Raw genomic sequence first — 18,870 nt, 5'->3', positions numbered from 1 at the left:
CTCTCGCCGCGCTGGGATGGGAAATGCTTCGGTCTCTGCCATGCCCTGCCCTGGTCTTCGACTGCTAAAAAAAGGGAGGCAGCCCCCCTCCCAGCGCAGGCTTTAGCCCCAGTGATTTATTGCTGGGGGGGGGGAAGCTGCTGCAAAGGCGGTAAAGCAGAGGAGGGAGCTTTGCGCCCGCCTGGAGCAGTCAGCAGAGGTTGCTGGTAGCCGCTGGGCCTGGCCCTGGGTGCCGCGGCCGGTGGGCTCAGGCGAGGGTCCGCAGCTCTGCCGACGTGGCAGCGGGAAACGACTGTAATCTTGCCAGCGCAGGGGACAGCGGTCAGGAAGCTGTGGTCGCCCAGCCCTCGTGTGCCTATGAGCCTGCGGTGACCAAGCTGCCACCCCGAGCTGGGGTCCGCATCACTCTGCCTTCTGGGTGTGCCGCAGGGCTAGCAAGGAGAGCCTGCGGGCGTTTGGAGTGGCCCTCTCTTCGGTCCCCAGGGACAGCAGTGTCCGTCATCACTGCACAAGGGAAGGAAAACCAGAGTGACTTCTCTGCGCCATCCTGGGGTCAGATGCAGGGACACCCACCCTAACGAAGGGGATGACCTGGCTTTGGCCCCTGGGTGGCTCTGGCCATCAGGTCGCAGCGGAAAGTCACGCCGCAGTGAGTCGACCTGCGAGGCCCGAGACGGCTGTGCCTGGAGAGCGCGAGCAGGCAGCTGACCACGCATCACCTGCCCGTAGGTATTGGAGAGTTAGCTGTAGCCTTGGCATGTCACGGCGTGAGTCTGCACCAGCAGGTGCCTTGGGCTCTGCGGCTCAGATGCGTAACCGGCGGCACTCGGTGTATTTGGGTGACTGTTGAAAATAGGGTGGTGATCACGTTGGCTTCTGCTTCACCCAAGAGTAACGCTGATAGCTCCTGGCAAGGCGCAGGGCTGGCGTGTAACGCACGTGCTTCGTTTCACCCAACAAATGGCATGCAAATCAGTCAGGGCTCTCATTAGTTAACCTTCCTTTATTTGAAAAAACAAAGAGGACACTGGGTCCAGCTACCCAAAACTTCTAAAAAAATAAGAGATCAGGAAATAATAGTATGACTGGATCTTTGCAAAGCCCTCCAAGAACACGTCTCCAGCATTTGGCGTGGACCGAGGCAGGGTGTCCCAGGGTGTCCCTCCAGCCCCAGCTGTCTGCTCTGGTTTCCCTGCAGGTCCCAGGGCCACCTCACTGCATCCCAAGCAGGTGCTGGTCCTAGCATCCCTGGCATGAGTTTTTCCCCGAGCCTGGGGCGCACTGCCCCGGTCATTTCTCCTGGTGATGCTCGGGTCACGCAGGTAACTGCTGAGCACCACGGAGAAGCATTTCACAACCCCAGGCTTGGATGTCCTGGGGGTATGGGTCAACAGGAGGCTGAAGTCCTCGCAGCTCTCAGGTGCCTGCAGGCCACAATCCGTTTGAGCCACGCAGCTTGCTGCCATTTTGTGAGTTGTCTGCTTGTCAGCTGGGGCTGGGAAGAGCAGTTAGTGAAGAAGTAAACGTGCAACATACAGAGACAGTCCTTAAACACACGGTCTACATGAAACAACAGAGGACAGGAAAACGAAATGCGCAGAAGCTGCTTCCTCCTTCCCGGGAGGACACCCTGTCCCAGCCACCCCTGTTCCACTGCGAGCCCTTGGGGCACCGACTCCAGGACCCGGGGATGTGCCCAGAAACCCTGACACCCGTCCAGCCCCAGTGAAGCGGGCTGGGAGGTGCCACCATAACCCACATCTCTGGTGTCTGGGTGTCTGCTATGGGATGGATTTGCCTGGGAGCTCCTGTCTGAAGTTGGGTTTCTGTGTCCTAGATCAAGAAAAGGCAGTGTACACTGGTTTACATCATTAGAAATCCTCGTTGCTCTCCTTGCGAGCAGCTCTGGTCCCTTGAGCGGTGGCACCAGGGAGAGGAGGTCTGCCTGTGGGTGTCAGCTCTGCCTCTACTCATTGTTCTCAGAATTCACTTAAACCGGGCAAAACTACCAGCCCCTGAGAAATCTCAGTGGAGTCTTGCTGGGGTTTAGTGGCCAGAGGAAGGTCCGTCAGTAATGGGTCCAGCATGGTCTCTCCCACTGCCCTGCTCCCCCGGAGATGCCCAAGACCCGGCTGGCCCAGGTGGGCTCCGTTCCAGGTCCATGGGGATCCACAGCAGTGTCTCCTCCCTCTTCCCTTCTCCTCTCTGCTGGCATCGAAGGGATGCTGGCGGGGAAACCCAGCCATGTCTGCCCAGGCACGCACACAGGTGAAGGAGCCAGGACTGTGTGGACATGGTGTGGCTCAGCTGCTCATTAAATTGGAGTTGTTACGACCTTTGGTCGCTTGCTGCCTGGTGGCTGGGATCCCATTGCTCCCTGCACGGGGCTTTGCAGCCTCCTCCTGCCCTTGCTCCACTGCCGACATCGGCTCCCAGCCCCTGGCAGGTGTGGAGACCCCTGCCCACCCACCCAGCCCACGCTGGAGAGGAGCTATGAGGCTCCTCAGACTCAGGGAACCTGTGATTATTTCAATGCTGGGGACAGATCCTCCCTTGGGGACACCTTGTACACCCATGGGACAGGGAAGACGACGTGCTCTGCAGCAGGCAGGAGCTGTGCTGTGCTGCTGGGGCTGGACAAGAGGTGCCAGCCTGAGCGAGGTGTGGAGGGGATGGATGCTGATCACGCCTACAGGGCAACCACAGCCCTCCAGCACCAAGAAACGTCCCTGTGCCACCAACGGATGCCCACAGCCCGTGTGGCACCCGAGGGTGCGGAGGAGAAACAGGGGCCTGGCTCAGCAGCCTTTCCCAGCCACTCTGCCCGAGGAGCAGGCAGCAGGCAGGCTTCACGCTGTGCTTTCATCCCGGAGGAACTGCCCATCACCTGAGATGGGGATGGTCCATCACATGAAGAGCTGCAGCCTCAGGCCTGGGATTTGCTGGAGGCTCTGAGCGTGGCTTTCCGGCGGCAAAGGAGCAAGGAGTTTACCTAGAGCAAATAACCGTGAGAGCACTCCCAGAATGACCAGCCAGGAGGTGACCTCACTTGAAAGAAATCTGGGTGTTATATTTACACTTCTCTGACAAAAAAGACCTATTTCCCAAAGATGAACGTGGTACAGATGTTTTGCATTCGTTACAAAAACATGGACTTGCTTCTATATTTAGAATTTGGCAGCTTTCTGCCAGGAGACACCAAAACATCTTTTGAAAACAGGGTTGCAAACCAGCTTTTGGCCAGGCAGCAGCATCCTGTTGGGAAGGCTGCCCAGGGAGGCAGATACTTTGGGGGAGTCACCAGCGGAGAAGTGGGCACCCTTCCACAGCAGCACCCGGCTGGGGTGGGGTGACCCTCGCAGCTGGGGACGCTGCAGAGAGCCCACTGCCGTGAGCAGCCCTGCGTGACCCGAGCCCAGGAGCTCCCTGACTCAGTGCACCCGTTGACTGACACGTTCTTGTTTTCTACAAGCTTCTCGCTTGGCTTCGGGACAGAAGGAAATAGCAGCCGGTGAGATGAGCCCAGTAATTTGACCCAGGGCGATTTTGGGGTGTGTGTCTCAGCGTGGAATAACCTTGCCGGCATGGGTGCAGGCAGCCAGGGTCACTGCCTGCGCAGCCAGGGGCTGGCACAGGGCCGGGCACGGCAGCACCCTGTCCCCTCCTGCCACTGCCACCTCCCCGGCAGCCTCAGCGGACCTGCCAGCGCCCGGTGGTGGGAGCAGGCAGCTTTCACGGGCCGGGAGAGCAGGAGAAGGTTTGGCCTCTCCCTGCCTGCACTGCAGAAAAAGCGAGTGGGGGGCCCAGCTGCTGCCCCTTTAACAGCCACCGGCCATGGGGCATCTCATCCTTAGTGGTATCTCAGCGACCGGTCCCCTCAAACGTGGCTGATACCCAGCTTCCGCCTCCCCCCCCGCCCCCGCGCCGAGAGAAGGAGCCTGCCCGGCCTGCCCGGCCTGCCGCCCCGCGTCCCTCCGCTGCGGGGGAATGGCTGGTCCTTCCTCCACCCTGGTGGGTTGAGCCTTTGCATCCCTCAGCTCACCCTTCCCCACGGGCTGCGTCTGCAGTTTCCAGCAGCACCAGTTACCTCCCAGGCCCCCCTTGGCCTCACCCCCAAAAGGTCTCATGCCACGAGCCACAGGGGTGGCGTGCTCCACAGGGGTGGTGTATTCTCCATAGGGGTGGTGTATTCTCCACAGAGAGGAGTGTGCTCCATTGGGTGAGCATGTGCTGGGGGTGGTGCCCCAGAAGGCACATCGTGGTGCGGAGGTGAGGAACGGACCCCAGCTCAAGGCTTGCTCTTCCTACTGACTCCAACCAGTCTGGACAAGGACCCTGGAGGCCCTTGGGTGCCTCGGGACTATAGAGACCTCTGACGTCCCCGAGTGACTTCAGCAATGACATGGGCTTGCAGCTTTTATAAATCAGGACAGTTGGATTTTCCAGGGGTTGCATCCCACATGTCTCTGACTCTTCTTCCTGCGCCTGGGTTGGAAGTCACCTTCTCCACATGGGTGTCAAGAGGTGGCCCGTGCTCTGCCCAGTGATGCTTTACTCAAGGGTGCTCCCAGGTTGCCCTCAAGTCCTCGAGCTCAGCCACATGTCCCAAAAGGAGGATGCACATTTGAATCAGCATTCAGGACCTCTTTAAGGTCAGGGTTCAATCCTGCCTAAGCTGACCCCTGGCCATGCCTCAGTCACCAGAGATGCTGCAGCCCACTGGGGCCCTGTGCAAGTCCAGGCTGGGTGAATCAAGCAACCTGCAAGCTGTCAGCTCTTGCACGAGAGGGTTTCCGGCTCTTTTGACTCCTGCCACATATTTGTCTTGTGCAAGATGACGTCTTGGCTGTCGGTCCAGTCGAGAACGGCACTGAGCCCCGGAATCCATCCATGCAGGGGAGGCTCAGCTCTCCCATGGCAACGGTGAAAAATGATGCTGGGTTGCAGCTGAGCAACCCCTCGATTGCCCACCCGGGCTGCCCCACGGTTCAGTATGGATTTGCTTATTACCTGCCTGTTCCCTGGAGCCCCGAGAGCGCACGGACTTACATGTGAACCATGGCTGGGCTGAGGCACACAGCAGCAGTGAGCATGGAGGATGTAGCATGGCAGCAGCACCTTCACATGCTTCCAGCCCACAGCGGGCAGCAGCAGCACGCTGGCCTTTACACGGTCCCATTTATTTGTATCAATTTATTTTAAATCACTCCCTAAGACAAGAGGTGGGAACTTCCTACACTCAAATTCAAGTCAGGAGAATCATGACCAAATAAAATGAAAATTGGATCTTCCATTTCAGGGGATGGGAAAATTATAGGGGAGAAACTCACTCTTCCATGGGTGTCCAGCCTTGTTTGCTCGGCTTCGGAAAGTGGTCAGGGCGGTATGCCCCAGGCAGACCGGTTCTCCTGCACGTTGCTGGTGCCATCCAGACATGCCCCTTCCCTTTGGTCCCTGTACCTCATGATACAGAGTCACACCACACCTTCCCTAGCAGCTGGTGTCCGCAGGGGATGCTGCTGCTGGCCACCACCATGGTGACATGGTGACATGGTGACATGGTGACATGGTGGCATGGTCTGGTTCTGATGTGGAGACAAAACTGCTCTCTTGCGCTTTCCTCCAGGTGCCCATGCTCCCATCCAAACTGCACAGCCAAAGCCTCATCACGGGCATCCTCATCCCAGAAGATCCAAGCAAAGTGGGGAAAAGTGAACCCATCACTGCTCCGGAGGGGTTTTCTGTCCTGCAGTTTGGTTTTGTCCTGATGTGGAGAGAACGGGCTCTTCAGAGCATTCCAGGAAGGGGCCGGTGGGAGCAGCCTGGGGATGGTCATGCTACACTCAGCTGCCCTGGCCAGGTCACCAGCACCAACTCTGCTCGACTTTTTGTCTGCATTAGTGAGTTTTCTACAATCCAAGGAGTTCATGCTGGAGTAGGGTCCCTGGGACGAGGACGGATTTATCCAGCACTCGGTGCGACCCTCAGCCTTAAATGACAGTCTCGGAGGATCTGTTCCAGGCAGCGTCTCAGCTGTGTCCTTGCGGTGAGTTGGTCACCTCGACTCTTTTTATGGTGTCTTCAGACTACAGCGTGCCAGCCAGGAGAGAGGGCAGCTCCCACCACCATGTCTCAGCCCCCGACTCTCAGGGGGTTAGAGGGCAGCCGGGCAGGGACCCGCTCTGCAGCTGCCCCGGGGCGAGAAGGGACCTTGCTGCTGCTGCAGCCCCAAGCACCGGCCAGGCTCTCCCTGGGCAACAGGGACTGGCCGCCCGTGGTTTTTCCCAAGTACTGCCCATGAGCTGGTCCGTGATGCTGGGAGGGTTCCTGCTCCCCCTGGCATCCCTCTTGATTTGGCACTTGGGCTCAGAGTCTCTCCCCGGAGAATCCCTTGCTCTCAGGACCATGTTGAGCTCTTTATCTCCTTCTTGAAGCAAGATTGTAAAGCCAGGTGTGAAAATTGAGTAAGAGGGACCTGGGGAGCTGATGGAGAGCTTGGAGCAAGCTCACCAATTCTCACGTGGCATCTCTCCAAAGGAGGGACTTTCCTCCTTGTCAAGCTCCTGTGGCTGTGGTAAAGGCTACGGTAGCACTGAGCAAAGTCTTTGGAGTCTTATAGCAGACACCAACAGAAGCAGCGTGACAGCAGGCCAAGAGATCTCCCCTGCCTGCTGCTCCCAGAGAAATGGGGTGGCTCTGAGGGGCATGGGGTGGGTGCTGCAGGTGCCTGGCACCGCAGCTACGCCCCCCACTTTGCACAACACCGGCTCCAGGCCACAGGGACCCAGGGGCTGTGCAGCACGGGCAGGGCAGGGACACTCTGCAACCTCCTCGCAACTGCCTCCGGCAGCACCGGAGCTCGCTCCCAGGTGTCACCCAGGAGTGAAACCCAAGAGAGCTCCCGGTAAGGGAGGGCAGCTATAAATGTCCTGCCCTGTGCAGGTTTCGCTATGTCAAGGGGAGGAAAGGAACACTAAAGTCTTCTCTTAATCCGCAGTCTGGTTTTGTGCTGAGACGATAGGAACAGATCCCCTGTTAGCGCACGCAGGCTGCCTCTCCCGAGCTTCAATATCTGTGCGGACACCCGTGTGCGCACATCCCTGTACACTCCCTCCCCGTCCTCCCCACCACCCACCCCAATGACCTCAAAAATATAACACCGCCGAGGTTAAAATTAGCTTCGGGCTATTTTCAGCCAGGCCAGCAACATTGCTTGGCGGCAACACCGGCGGCAACACGGGCGACACGGCTGGCTGAGCCACGGCCCCAGCCCAGAGAAGGAGCACAGCGTCCGCATGGGAGCAGCGTGAAATTTGGGACCGTGGCTCGAGACAGCCAGGCATGGAATGGGCGTCTGGCGAGAGGGGCTGTCAACCCGGCTGCAGACATCCATGCTCCATTTTCTGTGCTCCTGGGGACGTTCAGAGCTTCTGGTTAGTCCCTCGGGCTGAGGGCTACAGCCACGTGCGTGGGAACACAAGCCACGGCCGCATGCGTGGGACCGGGGGAGGCAGCACCACGGTGCACAATCACACTAGCGCCATGGTGGAGAAACTTCCCACCCCACCACTGTGCATCTGGTGCCTGACACAAATGGAGTTGATGAGCATTGGGCTGCGGTGCCTATAGGTCCCAGATGAATTGAGACAAGTGAGGGACGTTCAGGGCCAGCGGAAGGGCTGATCTCCTCCTGGCTCTGGTTGTGGCTCTGGTTCTCCTCCCACTGCACCTCTCCCACGGTCGGGCTGTGCCCAGGCACCAAACCAGCACCACGCCGCAGCCGTGCTGCCTTCTGCCTGCCCGGGAGCCAGCCCCTCTGCACAGGGCCATGCTTCATGCGCAGCAGACTCCTAAAAGCCTGAGGACAAGCCACCTCCGCTTGCCGGCAGTCACGGATGGGCAGCGTTAATGGCACATTTGCTCTAGGTGCTGCCAAGCATCTGGTCATGCTGGCAGGGCACCCTCCGGCAGCCCAGCACGGGGGGTCCTGCCGCCATTGGGTGCTGGGTGACCTGGGCTCTGCCAGTGGTTGTGTGCTGGGACCGAGGTCACCCCCAAGCCAGGTGAGAGACAGTGGCTCTGCCCTTCCATGAGCCCTGGGCTGACCTCAGCTGTGGCAGCCGGTCTCACCGTGCACAGGCTGGGGTGGTGATAAACACCGCAGAGCTCGGTGACTGAGGACTGAAAGCCTCCAAGGACTCTGTGGCATTTCGAAAATCCTCCCTCAGACGACTGATGCAAGGCAGAGTCTCGCCGTGTGTACCTTGGCACCTCGCTGAAGGACCGCGTCACCCTCCCTGGGAGCCAGGAGAGAAGGCAGGATCACAGCGACATTGGAGATGGGGCTCCAGATTTGAGGAGAGGATAGACAAGGGGAAAGTTTTTCCTTTGCTCTTTGGGCACCATCCCAAGATGTTTGACACATACAGGAGTTTTAAAATACAGGAGTTTTAAAATCCTTGGTCACCCCGTGCCTCTGAGTCACACCGTCTGAGTCCTGGTTGCAGATCAAGCACGGAGTGCAGTGGGCGACACAGCAATACACGGCTCTGCAGCGTTCGCCCTTCCTGGATGAGGCACGGTGGTGGGACTGGTCTGGTTTGCCTCGCAGGAGCACTGCACTGCCTCTGCCTGACCCTACATCGAAGCGTGGTGGCTCCGCTCCCCATGGCCTCAGGAGCTGCAGCTGCTTTTGGAAACCTTAGAGAGCTCTGACAGAGCGGGGAGAGCACAGCACAGCAAGCTCTCAAGGGGGTGAAGCTCCCCCAGCACTCGGGGTGACACGCTGCTCTGGCCCGTCACAGGAGCAGGCAAGGCGACCCGTCACACCAGCACGGGGCTGCTGGGGACACGTGTGCCTGTCAGTTTGCTCCTCGGACGGTGGCCTGCCCAAGCACGGCACTTTCCAAGGAGCTGACCTTAAAAAGAGCAAAACACAGGCTGCTCTGAAGGTTTCTGCTCTCAGGCGTTTCCATCAGGTCTTGGCAGGCGCCCTGGTCCTGCTGGCCAAGCTGTCCCACCGGGAGGGTGGCTCTCACCGAGCCCGGCCACAGCAACCTTATAAGGACCCGTCACTGAAACCGCTGTCAGACCCCTGTGCTCTCTCCGTGATGCACGTGGAGATGAAACCTTCAAAGCCCACCCAAGGCAGCAGATGGCCCAGCACCTTCTCCCCTTCTCTCACACATGAAGGCCAGGTTTCTGTTCCCCTGAAGGTCTCGTTGGAAGGAGGGAGAGGTGGTAAAGGCCTTTCATGGTTTCCAAGCTTAGCTGCTCCATCAAAATGCTTAATAATTTTTCTTTTTGGAATATTAATAAAGAACCAAAAAAGCCCATTTGCCTGCCTTCTCCTCAAACCCCTTCCAAACGTTTGTGTATCTGAGGATCCCAAAACCAGAAAGGCTTCGAACCTATGATGCAGCTGAGCACAAGAGCAAAAAGGGGCCCTAAGTCAGCACATGGTCCAAAAATAGAACGAGAGGGTTATCTGAAAAATGCACTAAATATAGACAAAAAGGTTGCGGGCCCCAGCTGCAGCACTGGCCGGCCCGACGCGTAGCTAAGTGTCACTTGCAGACAGACAGGCTTTTTAAAGGTCCACGTCTGCCCCCGCTGATGCACTCAGAGTGGGTTCCTGTCATACCTCGGTTGGATACAGCCCCACGTCGCTCTGCCACGGCTCTCGGGGCGCTCAGAAAGTGGGTGACCGAGATTATCAGCCCTGCGGACACTCCCGGGGTGAGCATCCCGCCTGAGGAGAGGCAGCAAGCCCAGGGTCTGTCACGGGGGAACATGTCCCCTGTGCTGGGGATTTCCATAGCAGATCTGCACTGGCTTTTTGAAGGCGCAGGCACCAGGTGATCCTGCTGGGAGTGATATCAGCCGGGCTCTGCTGCTGCCACTGCGGCGTGAGAGCAGTTTGCACAAGAATTGTCTCCCCTGGCCACCAGATTGCTGAAATCACTCTGAACTTCAGAAACGGCTTTGCTGTTGGTTTAACCCCAGGGAAAGGTGCAGGCAGGGGCTCCTTTCATCCGAGGCAGGTCACTCAGCTCCATTTACAGCACAGAGCGGGAAACCTTCCAGTTTTCGGGCACTTTACAGCCCTGTAAAAGCCTAACCCTGCCCTCTGCCCTGCACGGCGTGAAACGGCAACCTGCTGCAAAAGCTTTCGGGGCTGGGGGGGCCCAGGCAGCCCTGAGCCCAGCAGCATCCATCAGTCCGAGCAGGCACTGCTGCCTTCGGCACCTTGCAGTTGAGTTGTCCCCAGTGGGTCTCTGCTTGCCCAGGTCGGGGCTTCAAAGCCAAGTCCAGGGGAGGCTTTTTTCTCCTGCAGCTTGCCAGACCCCTGCCGACATCACACGCCGCTTCCCGGTCTCCTGGCCCATTGAGGAGTGACCGAACCACAAAGCTGCTGAGGAGGACCAGGATGGCCAGGGGGAGCGGAGGGGAACGCTGGTGGGCAGGAGGGGAGGAAGGGACTTTCACCCATGCAGTCCCCAGACACTGGAGGAGAAGATTGCCAGAGCTCTGGGCGGGCACCAAAGCGGATCCAGCAGCTCTGTGTGTTTCTGAGATTCAGTGATTTTTGGTCACCAGCTCCTGGGATTAAAAAAACCCTCCCCTGAGCATAAGGACCTAGACAAATGCAGAAGAAAACTCATAAAATGTGTCTGATAGGGCCAAGCCTTGAAATGAGATAGCAAAGTCTCCTCGAAAAATGTCCAAGAGCCTTTGAAGTCCTTACAGCTCATTCACTGCAGCCTGGGCGAGCCCTGGCAGCCCAGCACCTTCCTCTGCCGGTGCCAGCAGCAGATCCGAGCTGCCAAGAAACAGCCTGACCTGAGGCAGCGGGGTCTCCTTTGGGAACAAAGTCACGCCCGGAGCACGAGGCTGGCTTCATCAGCTGATGCTCATACTTGCACTTTATTCATGGATTTTTAGGTAAATGCACACTTTGCCGGGCACGTCTGACGCAGCCGGCTCAGCGCGTGGGGCACGGAAGAGACGCCATTCCCCACGGCGTTGCCCTTGGGAGCTTCCCCGACATTTCTGCTCCCGACTCACATCAGCCCTTCCTGACCACCAGCCGCAGCAGCCCGCTTTTAGCCACCGAGGAAGCCGGTTTGGCAACATCAGAAATGCAAACACACCTCCAAGATCTGTGACCAGATCTTCCCCAGTGCCCCAGACCTTCTTAATGACTTCTTTCATAAAAACTGTGTCATGCTATGGTACAGATAAGCTCTCACAAACAGTGTCAGGCGTTCCCATCCTCACCTGTCCTTCACAGGACTGTGACACCTCATCATTACAGTCAGGACCAGGAAGGGGCTGGAGAGGTGAGGTCAGCGCAGGTAATTGCCCCACGGGTGTGCGGGGCAGGGTGCTGGCTGGTGGCTAAGGAGAACCCACAACACGGAGGAGGAACGGGGTGGGGAACCGCTGCAGTCATGCGAGTTGGTAACCCCGGGGGCTCGGGGACCCTTCCTGCCCCGGGAGCGGGGTCACCCACTGCTGGACGTGCCGTCGGAGATGGACCGAGGAGAAACGGCGCTTTGTGGGATTCAGGGGCAGAGCTGGCAGGGCTTCAGCAGGCATGGACGGCTCTGCCCACCTGCAGAGCAGGTGACCTGGGCAGGCAGAGGGACCAGGGACCGGAGCTCTGCCCCCCCCTCCTTGAGCCAGCTGCTTCTCACTGTTATGGGGCTCCATTCTGCCTTACCGAGGGCACCGTGGCCCTCAGCCAGCAAAGCACATGCACGGCGTTGTGCCCGTGTGCCCAGGGAGGTTAACCTTAGGCAGACGCTACCCCGAGCAAGGACGGACACCAGGGAGGTTGTTAAGGGCTGATCCAAAACCGGGGGGACCAAAGCAGGGGTCCAGGGGGAAAAATCACCCCCATATCCTCCAGCCCAGCTCCTGTCCCTGCATCAACAACCCCAAGTCCCTGCAACATCCTCCCAGGCAGCTCCGCAGCGTCCCTTCCCGGGCAGGCCGTAGATAGGAGTTTTATTCCAATGAGCTCTTTCCCTGGTCTCATCCGAATGAAAGCAATGACACCGGGGCAGCAGCAGAAAGAGCGTGTTCAGGAGCACCACCACTCTTCTGGCTGCAAACCTCTTCCCCTCTGAACCATCACACACTTAGACGAAAGGCTCCTGCAGAACTGCTGCTCCTGCAAACCCCGTTGTGCCCCAGCTGGATCATTTGTATGTGTGTTTGTGTATAACTCGGGGTCATTAAAAAAACCCTTTTTACTTCCTGCTCTTCTGCAGCTGAAGGCCGCCGGCGAGGTGATGCAAGAGGTGGCTGCGATTGCAGCCAGGGTGGGCAGAGGCGCCGGTGCCAGCTCCGCTCTCCTGCCCCGGGTACCAGGGGGTGTGCAGGGGGAGTTACTGAACTGGTGTGGGGGTAAAGCTGGAGCCGGAGGAACTGCCAGGCCAGGCCTCCCCCGTGGTGGGGGGAGGATGTGGAAAAGCAACAGAGAGGATAGAAAGTATTTGAGATGTGCCTGGTTCAGCATCACAAAGGCTGCAGTTGGGATGGAGGCGGAATATTGTGATTCCACCACTGGGGCTGGCATCAGCGGGGCGGTTCAAGAAGTTGCCATCATAGAGGAGCACTCACGGACGTGCTCCTCTTCAGGAAGGTACTTCCAAAGTCAGTGGGACTCCACCTGCTCCTGTGCTGCCCGATAACCAGGAAGCTAAAGGCGATGTTTTCATCACCACCTCTTTCCATCAGCAATCTGAAGAAATAAACTGGAGCGGAACAAAGACGAATTAATTTGTCGGACACGCCAAGGAGGGCGGCACACCCCCTGCCCTCCTTTCCCGAGCTCTCACGGTGGTGGAGGTGAGTGAGCAGCTCAGCGCCCAAGCCAGGATCCTCTCCGCACCCACCCGCTGCGGGCACGGCGGGGTGGCACCGGCACGGCGTGGCTGGGGCTGTGTCGGGGGCCATGTGGCAACAAGCATCGTGTCCAGCAACCTTCCTGCTGCCTCCTGCCACCCTGAGTGCAGGCAGCCGAGCCAGGGCGAGCACTGGCCAAAACACCCGGGATCACCCTGGGGACAAAAACTGGGGAGAAACCGGCCTGAGCAATCCGGCCGGGCAAGTAGAGCCGGGGGTGGCGAAGAGCCGGAGAGACAGGTTTGGGAGAGGGACAGCACCTCCTCAGAGCTTCCTCCAAACACCCTGCGCAGCCGGGGCCAGTCCCTCTGCGGCCACATCGCCCGGCTGTGCACCCCTGCCGTGGCCATCGAACCCCCGGTGCCCTGCAGCTGTCCGGGGGGAGCAGCAAAGCAAGAAGCGCAGTGGGGCGGAGAGGGGACCCCCCAGGGTCTGTCCATCTGTCCTTCCTGCTACGTCACCCAGCACACCCCCTGTTTGCAGCAGGTGGGAAGAGGCCGTCGGCGTGCGGGTGGGAGGACACGGGGGTGCCTGACCTGGCTGGTGGGGGCAGTGCCCAGCTTGCACTCACCCCCCACCCCCCCAAAACCACCGTGGTTACTGTGGCAGACATGCCGGCGGTCTCTGGAGCGTGGCACAGCATGACTGGCGCGGAGGTAGCAGAGGTGCCGGGGTGGCACCGATAGAGTCTGGAACAACCCCCCCACCCGGGGAGGGCTGCGCGCCCCGGCCCTGCAGGGGCTGATGCTCCGGTCCCCCCACGCCCTGGGGTCCCCCCCGCCGTGAGGACAGGAATAGCCACCACAGGGAACAGGGGGCACCCCGGTGGGACAGGGTCCATCCCAGAGGGACATGGTGCACCCCAGCAGGGCATGGTGCACCCTGGTGCCCTCATCCTTCTGCAGGCAGGGCACAGGGTGGGGGGTTTGGCCGGGGCAGGGCGGAGGGGCTGGGCAGAGCTGGGGCACAGCAGCTCTGGGTGCAGGGATGCTCTGGCATGGTGGCAATGGGGAGGACACAGTTTTCCAAACGTTGGCCAGAAACGCCCCATTGCTTCCCCAGAGCTCACAGCTCAGGGGTGGGGAGCCCCAAACGTGGTCAGAGCCCCCCAACACTCCCTTTACCCAGCACGCAGCGGTGGGGGCTTCCCCTCAGGGTCATCAATCTCTTGAGAGGCAGCAGCAAAACCCTCTGCCTTGCTGAGCACCCCAGGCCCTGCACCCGCCGCCTGGCCACAGGGTGAGGAGAGCACGGGGTTGTGGTCGGCTGCTCAGGCAACGCGTGATGGGCATGAGGGAGGGGTCCCTGGGGCAGCCGAGTCACGCACCACAGGAAAGGCTGGGCGTGGACTTCAAAGAGCCAGGTCCCACAGGACAAAACACCCGGGGTGACTCCTCTCAGAGAGCTGGTCACAAGTTTGAGCACCCAGCAGCCACACTGAACATCCGGAGCAGTGACGGAATCATGGCCAGGCAAGTTATGGATCATGAAGGCTTTGTGCCTGACCAGGAATGGCCCCAGGTTCAGGCAGGAGGACCAGAGGTCACCGGCTGAGTCACTGGCAGGTCTCAGCACCACGTTCCTCGGCACCAGCCACTGACTCCCGCCAGCCCTGCTCCCCAAAGCATCTCCCAGTGCCTTGGGTGGCAGTGGGTTGGAAGGGACCTCCCAGCCCATCCAGTCCCACCCCTGCCATGGGCAGGGACACCCTCCACTAGCCCAGGTTGCCCAAAGCCCCATCCAACCTGGCCTTGAACACTGCCAGGGAGCCAGGGGCAGCCACAGCTTCTCTGGGCAACCTGTGCCAGGGCCTCACCACCCTCACTCATCTGTGACAAGAGGCTTCATCCCCACCATGCTGGTGCCACGGGGAGACCTCCAGGAGCACTCAGAGTTGAGATGACCTGTGCTGGGCAGGATCGCCCTCAGCCCTGCAAGGAACCAGCCCTCAGTGCTGGCCTGGCACCAGGAGAGGGAGCTGGGAGTCCTCTGCGCAGAGGACCCACGTCACCTGTGCTGCTGCCTCCCTGTCCCAGCCCACCCGGGTCCCATGGGCACACACAGCAGTGGCAGGGCTGGCACAAGACATGGTGGTGCCAGCAACTCCTGCCCTGGCTCAGCCAGTGGTACGGGCTATGCCGGGCAAAACAATCCTAGGCGGTTCCCTGGGCTGGTTTGCTCATGGCCACCACCTCACATCAGGGCTGGAGGAGGGCAGAGATCTTTTTTTCTTAACCCTGAAAGCCTGGATCATCTGGATGAGGCCTTGGGGTGAGGCAGGAACACCCTGAGCTGCATCTGCTGCCAGGGAAGAAAACATGAGCACGTGGCTCTGGGCCTGCCCGCGGGGTCTGGTGGGGTTTGTCACACAAGATGGATGTTTGCTACCCTGGAAGTTGTGCGGTCACCGGGGGAAGCCCAGCTGATGCAACTCACGCCAGCGGGAAGGGAGGTCCTCGCAGCCCAGGAGCACTGCACAGCCCGTGGTCCCAATGCCCCGGGACCACCCGTCACCTGGAAGAGCTGGGGCCACCGGGGGCTCTGGCGTGTCAGGGTGGCGTGGGCAGAGAGAGGGACCATCCCAGCTCTACCCTGAGCTGCAAACTTTTCTAATTAAAAACTTCAGCGTATTTTCAAGCCAGGGGCAGCCCCTTCTCCAGCAGGGAGAAGTTTCCAGCGAAGGACCATTTATGTGGGAACGTGGTTTTGGGGAGACTCCTTTGCTCCGCATCCCCAGAGAGGACAGACGCAGGTGGAGAGTGGGGGTAGCGACAGCTGTGTGCAGCAGCGCTTTCATGCAGGTTCGCAGCAACATGGTGGTGCCTTGGGGAGTCTCAAAGAGCTGGAGCAGCTCAGGGGTCGGTGCATCCATGAGGTGCCCCAGACAATGGTCCCAGTAAGATGCCGGACATCCTGCACCCACCTGGGGTAACGGCAAAGTGCCCACACTGCGGGTCAGGCTGCTGCACCCCCACCATGGAGGCAGCCCTCAGCCCCCGCTCAACTCCTTGCAAACTCCAGCTTTAGCATCAAGAGGAACGAATTCATTAAAACGTAAAGCAAGTGCTCCGTTTGCAGCCTGGCAGAGGCAAAGCAGCACCCACAGGAAGGCGTCACCGCGGGGCAACAAGCTCCGGCCGCAGCCGGGGGGGATGAGCCTGTCCCCGGCCCCTCCTCAGCATCCTCGGGAGCACGGCACATTCTGATGTACTTCAGGTCACGAGAGAGCAAGAAGAAACCCCCATTTCACCCTGGGTTTTGTCCCCCAAAGCCCAGCGGCTGCAGAAAGCGTTGAGTCGACAGACAGCCAGACTTGGGCTCCCGAATCCCTCGCACCTGGTAGTGTTTCCTATAGCCAGGCTTTTTGCAGTAATGGTATGCAAATAAAAACCAATTAGCAGTTCAAAAGGTCCGACCTAAAATGTTTGCTAGTAGGACACAAGTGTACTTGGGCTTCAGAATGAATATATAGAATATATATAATGAATAACTTCAATATATGGCAGAGATGTCCAGTTCGTCTTAGCCCACAAAATAAGATGTATTAAGAGTTGTGACAGGCATGTAACCGGTGGGAATTTTGGCAAATCCATATGAAATCAGGAGCGGTGGGGGTTTGTGGAAACAGGCAATGCCTTTGCTGAAGTGGAAAAAACCCAGGCTTTGGGCACTCTGAGTCTTCCTCAAGTCTGAGAAAAAGAGGTATGCACCTTTAAAGTTAAATAAATCCGTAAGACAAAAGGTTTAATGTTGAAATCAAGCTGTTTGATGGTTAGGCAGAGGCAACTCTTCTGGAGAGATCTTCAACGTCTCTCCTTGATCTGGTTTCTCCTATGTCAGAGCAACGTCTGCCAGGATGGAGAACCGCCAGGGATTTGGGGTTGCTATAAACCTCCCCCGACGCGAGGAAGCAGATGGAAACAGCACGGTTCTTCTGGGCAAAGGCAGGGGTTTCCCTGGAGGAACGTCAGCAGCTTTGCTGTGGCTGCTCAGAAGGAGGGACACGACCGAAAGGAAGGTGTTGGAGCAGGCGATCGCTACCCGGCAGTGTCTGTCCACACCACCCGCCAGCTGACGGACCAAAACTGAGCTTCTGTAATCCCTGTTACAATTTTGGAAGCTGTCCCCTGAGGGCAGCCTGCCCCGTCTGCACTGACCTCCGCAGCGTCCTGAGTCGGCAGGGCTTGGCACCGGTCACACCAGCGCCCTGCCTGCTGCCTGTCCCGGCTGCCTGTCAAAGCTCTTTACCTTGTGTAACGGCGGATACGCTCAGCGCCCGCACAAGCCCGATGTCTTTTTCGGGCAGGGCTCAAGACACCCTTCGCTCTGCGCACGTCCTCCCGCTTCACACCGGGAGGGAAAGCTGTGCTGCGAGGGGCCGAAACCCTGGGGAAGAGGAGGGAGTGGCACCACGCAGGAGGACATTTACTGTCCCTGCAGTCAGCATGTTTTTCTTTCTTTCTCCAGCTCATGCACCCTGCGAGGTGCGGGCTGCTCCGTGCTGGGTCACCATGAGCTGCTGGCAGGGCTCAGGGCAATCATGTTCCAGTACCAGGCACAGCTCTGTCACCCTGTTTGGGCTTGGTGGCCTTTCCTTTTCTATGACAACCTTCCACTCATCTCTCCAGCCTCCCAGAAAATGACACTTGTTTTTAATTACCGGGTCCCAATGCAAGGGAATCGGGGGTTAGGGCTGTGGAGCTGGGCTCAGGGTCTGAACATTCCTTCCCAGCTGATTCGGGGCAAGTGGCTTCACCTCTCTCTACTTTGGTTTGTCATTTGGGAAGGAAAAACAAACCCTTCCCATTGCCTGTTTCAACAGGGAGTGTGTTAGTGCAACCCCTAATAGTGCTAAAAATGATGATAGTCATAATGTCACAAAACCTGTACAAACCCTGGCCCAGCCCTGGTAGTGCCCACCGAGGGGGAATGACCGCAGTGGGACAGTTGTAAGATTTGGCTGGGAAGGGCATGGCATTCCCCAGTGGCTCCTTCCAGAGGGAATCGTCAAATCCCAGACTGGTTTGGGTTGGAAGGGACCTCTCAGCCCATCCAGTCCCACCCCCTGCCATGGGCAGGGACACCCTCCACTAGCCCAGGTTGCCCAAAGCCCCATCCAACCTGGCCTTCAACACTGCCAGGGAGCCAGGGGCAGCCACAGCTTCTCTGGGCAACCTCTGCCAGGGCCTCACCACCCTTGAGATAAAGAAATCCTTTTTGCAACAAGACAAGTCCCTTCCCTGCAGGCTTCTCTTTGCATGTGTGAAGCGTCCTCTCCAGCGCAGAGCTGACAGAGGAGCGGAGGGCGGGTGGACGCTGCAGCCCTTGCTCCCCTGTGCCAGTACAGAGGCACATGTGCCCTTCCCATTCCGCCCATGCCCGTCCCACCTCCAACTCAGAGGTGACCAGTGCCTACCACACACATCCAGCTGTCCCCTCTGCCACAGCCTTGTAGCCCCTCCAACTGTTCAGCCCCATGGAAATACAACTGCAGAGTTAAGCCATGCTTTAATTTTCCTTTAATCTGGTTTTACACATTGCCCTCTTTGTTCCTCATGCTGGACTTAATCCCTGCGATTGCAGCTGAATCCCCAGATAGCAACGTGACGCTTTCCAGCAATCAGCCCTTAAATTGACTTTCTGTGGGGAACTAACAGTGTTTCTTCAATACAAATGAGTATGGACAGAATTAATGGAGTAGGAAGAGGAGTACTTCCAGATGTCATCCAGAGTCACCAAATGATGGAAGTGACAAGCCTGCACTTCCCGGGGCTGGTGTTGGTTTTGCTGCATTGGTTTGGACTAGGACCATGCTGTCCACAGGTTTGGTTGATGTTTTGTGGAGGACGTTGCAACTCACTTGACTTTAAATCTTTTAAGTTGTCATCTAGCCTGTTCCCTCCTGTCCCTTCTGAGGATTAGCTGGAAAAATACTGATCCCAACTCTTACTTGGT

Source organism: Balearica regulorum, chromosome 16 (genome assembly GCF_011004875.1).
Source record: "Balearica regulorum gibbericeps isolate bBalReg1 chromosome 16, bBalReg1.pri, whole genome shotgun sequence".
NCBI lineage: Eukaryota > Metazoa > Chordata > Aves > Gruiformes > Gruidae > Balearica > Balearica regulorum.
This window is presented reverse-complemented; position numbering follows the sequence as displayed.